The 5555-nt window shown below is 33.7% G+C and overlaps 1 protein-coding gene across 1 annotated transcript in view; it reads right to left on the reverse strand.

Moving 5' to 3' along the window:
• Positions 1-609, reverse strand: part of LOC111713151 (protein N-terminal asparagine amidohydrolase) — a gene marked incomplete in the record, with an annotated part of 10237 nt that extends 9628 nt beyond the window's left edge. Inside the window, 1 exon segment of the mRNA XM_023487957.1 lies at positions 432-609.
• Positions 610-5555: the final 4946 nt, after the last annotated feature.

The following is a 5555-nucleotide window of genomic DNA, read 5'->3' on the forward strand; positions in this document are numbered from 1 at the left end:
TTTCATCTTTAGCTTTTAATTTGTATGTACACTGTACAAAGAAGAATACTTTAAAGGCGACCTGAAGGATGATTCCCTTTAGTTCTAAAGATCTGTTCGAAGTTTAAACACTAAGTTGTGTAACTATTTTAAAAAAATAAAAAAATAAAGCTTTACAGGGAACCACCTACGCTTGAAAAAAGGCTGATAAAATGGCATCATCCTTTGTGTGTACTCTATATGCGTACTCAATATGCGTACTCAATATGCGTACTCAATATGCGCACTCAATTTGCGAACTCAATTTGCGACTTGAAAGGAACTTGATGAAGCTGTACAGTACACATGAAGACTTAAAGGCAAGCGGGACAGTACAACAAATGAATCAGCCCCTTCTTTGAAAATTATAGTGCATTATATGCGTCCTAAACAACAAAACATAATTTAATTACCTTTATATCAAATCTCTAAACGGTGATTGACTTCTTGTCACTAACTTTAGTGTGTACAGTGCTTCAAGAACTGGTTTTCTTAGTACATGAAGTACATAAAGGTCTTATCTACAAAACAACCTGATGTACATATATATAACCCTGCGGGGTACAGTGACCAGCAGTTCTCTACACTCTAACTGCCCAAATTCAACTGATTCTCCGTGGTCACATGTGGTGCCCCCCCCCCTCTCCCTGCTCAGGGGGAACTTTACCCCATAGTTCATATTTCATAGATATCATAACACACCNGGGGACAATTGTCCGACAGTTTTCAAATTGGGGACAATTGTCCGACAGTTTTCAAATTGGGGACAATTGTCCGACAGTTTTCAAATTGGGGACAATTGTCCGACAGTTTTCAAATTGGGGACAATTGTCCGACAGTTTTCAAATTGGGGACAATTGTCCGACAAATATGACGTCATCGTAGCAACTAGCAAAGGAGGACATTTATCTGAATTTTGTCCGAACCTGATAATCCTGAATCACAAAATACTGTAAAATGTTCAGAGCTGAAAACTGTAGAATGGTGGATACCGAGATTAATACTTGATCCTCTCTTTTTCTTAATCTCCAGATTAAATAATGCTTGTTCTCCACTTGTTATTAATCTCCAGATTAATTAACCGATTGGGATTAAAGATATCCCACTCTTTCAGCTCATTACACTTTCGTCTCAGTTCGTAGCAAGGAATATAAATAAGGAACCCCCGTACATATGTTTGTAAAAAAGTGTACATTAAATTTTCTTTATTGAAAATTATCAAACTTTACACTAATTACACTAGGTTTGATTATATTGGTCTCAGAAAAGGTTGTTTCGAAGTAAAGATTTTTAAATTCTAAATTCCGAGGATCCTTTGTTTATGTTGATTGGATGATAGGCGAAGGATTAAGTGTAGAATCCCGAATACCAGACACAAACTAACAGAAGAAAAGATTAAAGGAAAAGATAGAAATAGAGAAAGGAGAATGAAAAGATTGCGATATATGTTTGGAACATTTTTTCGCTAAATAGAAAGAATGAGAATTAAAACTTGAATAACATTTTTTGGTAGTAAAAATTAAGGAAAAAGATGAAGTAAAGAATAAAGGAGGGAGTAAACAACGTATTTATTGTGGTTGGTATAAGATGAAGAAATTAAAGGATAAGAGAGAAAACCACGAAAAGTTCATCAATTTTGTATTGTCTTTCACAAAACAAATTAAGGTACAGGGTTGCCCACAAGGAGACGACTGTACGGAATTAACACTGTCTGTTTACTTATATTTAGAATTGCCTGCTAAACTGTAAATATTTTTCTTTGCTTGCCAAATCATCAAAATGACCAGTAAAGACTATATTCATGACAAAAAAACTAACAGAAAAAGATTAAATGAAATAGAAAGATAAAAGAGAAAGAATCCCAAGAGAGTTTTGTAAATGTCGTCTTCTACAAAACAGATTAAGATGGAAGGAAAGACGAAACGATAGGAAACCAAGATAGGTACAGGGTGTCCCACGAAACATGAAAGTTTTGAATGTCGTCTTCCATACACTATATTAGATAGTAAAGGCTTTATGCAGTTTTTTTCGTTTAAAGAATCTTTTGCTCAAATATATTTTACTTTAAAAATAATTTTGCGATGATATGAATCCCATAAGATATTTTTATTATTGTCTTTGGTATTAAACAATTTAACAAATTATGAAAGAAGACATTCTAAACTATTTACCAACTGTCAAGTTTCGTGAGAAAATGATTTATCTTTTCTAAAGCTAAGATGAAGGAAATTTCCTAAATTTATTTTTCATTAAAACTAAGAGAACTTAAGGAATTAGACATTAAAAGCGTTGTGTAAAAAATAGAGCTACAAAAAAGGAAGTTATTACATAGCTACAAATAGTTTTTGTTTTGTCAAGTGGTTTGGAAAATTGCAACGTATCAATTCATATTTTGAGATATTAATTAAACGTATTCGCATTTAAGAAGAAAAAAAGCATTAAAAAGTCCTATAATTATTGATTAACCCAGTACAGTGTGGCTCAAAAACCGATTAAAATTTTTTTTCGGCCATTAGATTTTTTTAAAGTCCCGAAAATGTGCCATCAAACTATATTTAATCTTGGAGGGGGTATTGTGGTAAAGTATTTCCGTTTGACGCTTTCATTTGGCGCAAAACCATTTCGAATATTCTAAAATCTATTATTTAAATCAACGTTGTAGAGAAAATAAACAAATCAAGTAGAAATAATAGTAAAAATACATGATTTTTTTACGAGAAAGTTTATATTCTAAATCATTTCTCTACGTGCCATTTGCTGCTATGCAAAATATTGACCTAATTCTAAGGTCCATCATAGACACTATAGGCCATAGAGCGGTGATGGATGTTTGGGTGAAAGAGATCCAGACTGCTCTGAACATTTGCATCAAGACTGTATAGTGTATACCGACTTTGCATTATTGCAAAGCCTTGGTCTTTAAGTTTACTAACTCAACTGTACGTTTGTGTAGGCCTAAANTCTCCTTCATCCCTCTCCTTCATCCCTCTCCTTCATCCCTCTCCTTCATCCCTCTCCTTCATTTCTCTCCTTCATCCCTCTCTTTTACCCCTCTCCTTCATCCATCTCCTTCATCCTCTCTTCCATTCCTGTCTCTCATTCATTCATTCTTCTCTTCCATTCCTTCCTTTCGTTCATCCCTCTCTTCCATTCCTCATTCCTCCTTCATCCCCACTCTATGTACTTCAATCCTCTCTTCCATTCCTCCTGTATACCTTTTTTTAGTCAGAATCTCAACCTTTTTTACAAGTTAAACTACAGAATAATCCACAATATTTGTAGCAGTTTAACTCATTTTAGGACATTTTACTCAAAATTCAAACATATTTTGCTTAGAGTCGTATTACACTAAGCTCCAGTGGTATGCAAGGATATTTGAAAACATTTAGCTGAAAATTTCCATGCCAGGGTGTCCAAATTAACGTACATTTAAGAATAATATTCTGAACCATGGGGTGTCCGAATAAAATAGAATGCATATATGCATATTGAATATATAGATATATATATTTATATTCTTTGCTTGTCTGTCTGTCCGTTTGTACCCAATAACCGTTAAAACGGCTAAACCGTTCTGGCCAGCAATTTGCCTTGGGAAAATAGCGATTTTCAAAATCACGAAAAAAATTAAAAGTTAAAATCGAAGATGGGCGCCTAGTTTCTGAATATTATTGTAAAGATAAAATGACCAAAAATAATATTTGCATATTAAAAAATTATATACATATAGTATATATTAAGGATGTGGAAAATGGTCAACATTAAAAATAAGTAATTTGAAGCAGATAGCCAAACTTATAATAAAATCACCAGGGTGACATCCAGAAGTGCTAAATAATCCAAGACAGTGTGTTAAAAATTTCGTTAAAAACTTCAATTATTTTTGTAAATATATTTTTTAAAACACACATTAAATGTCCAACTAACCCCTCCCCTCCCCTCATCTTTATCTGTGCTGCCAAACTACGCATTCTGTTGATCACCATGATTAAACCTAATCAAGGATCATTGAGTCTAATCAAATTCGAATTAGATCCTGGTTCAACTCCAACCCGTTAATATGGAACTATCCTAAAACATCCAGTGAATCCAGCTATAGTTCAGATTTTATATTCCAGGTTCAACNGAATATTTCCCCACCAATTCAAAAAATATATAAAATTAAAAGCAATGGGAAAGGAAAGGAAAGAAAAAGGAAAAGGAAAGTTACATATTTATTGTATACATTATATTTAATATAAACTAGTGCTGGATTGTTAGTATTTTTCGAAGATGAACTAACAACTTTTAGAAATAAACACAAGACGGATGTCACACTCATAGCTTGGCATGGGATCCCTCTTTCACATAAAATCAATAAAATATTTTGGAAACTTTTATGTGAATTATCAAAATTTTCAAAATTATCAAAAATAAATGCTTTTATCCTCCTCGGATACTAGACCAGCACTAATGCATCTTCTTGTTTACAAATTCCGCCCAGAGAGAACTGGTTTCAATATGTACTTTCCTAGCATTAGTACCTTGACTGCATCTACTATCTAGGGCCGGAGGTAACTTTAGTTTAATAAAATCACAAAACCTCTTTTAAAACATGACGGCCTTTTCACTACATGGGGAAATTGAAATTCCTTTTCTTGTGGTTGAAATTCTGCGAAACAAAAAGACAGAAATTAGATCCAAAAATTATCAGCGAGTCTTCACTTTCGATCCCAATTTTCTTTTAAATTTCAAGTAAACTGCCCCTCTCGGCCCCCCTTCCCTGTCCCTAATCTAGAAAATAATGTTTATCTAAGGAATGCTAAATGCTTCCTATGGTGGTTGTATACTGTAGACTTGTAGATTATGGAAGTTAAAACCACATTTTACTCTTTCACAATATATTATACAACCCACAGATTACACAGATAAGACCTGTTCTTTTGCACTGTAGTCTTCTTTATCCCTGTTCACTCTGAAGTAAAAACGTTTGTGTAAAATGGCGTGAACCTATACAGGGCTACCCACAAAGGATGAGACTGTAAAGACGACCCAAAACTATAAAAATATGACAATTTGAAGCTTGGTTTTTGGTTTCTGCATTCAATTAAGTATTTTGAGTTTTAAGTAAATGATGAAGAAAATAAATAAGTAGTTTTTGGTCTACAAGGAACCCTGAATGCAAGAAAAAGGACTAAACAAATTCTGTACAATCGTCTCTAAAGTCTCATCCTTTGTGGGTAACCACGAACATGCACATGCAATCTCGATATCCACTATGTTAACTTTTAATTTGAGAGCAAATGCTTGATATCTTCATATTAGTTATACCCTGCAGGGTACGATCACTATGGGATATACGAGATGAATAAAATTAAACCTATAATATAGATATATGCAAGATGGAGTTCATGACCTGATCCCCAAATTCACAACATAAAAGTTCAATCAATCCTGAAATTTCTTTATTGTTTTCTCCATTCTTCTTTTATGTATTACTGCTTTCTTCGTTTTCACATTTTTCCCATATTCCACCGAGCTCTACCCCCCCCCCCCCC

Source organism: Eurytemora carolleeae, unplaced genomic scaffold (genome assembly GCF_000591075.1).
Source record: "Eurytemora carolleeae unplaced genomic scaffold, Eaff_2.0 scaffold1174, whole genome shotgun sequence".
Taxonomy (NCBI): domain Eukaryota; kingdom Metazoa; phylum Arthropoda; class Copepoda; order Calanoida; family Temoridae; genus Eurytemora; species Eurytemora carolleeae.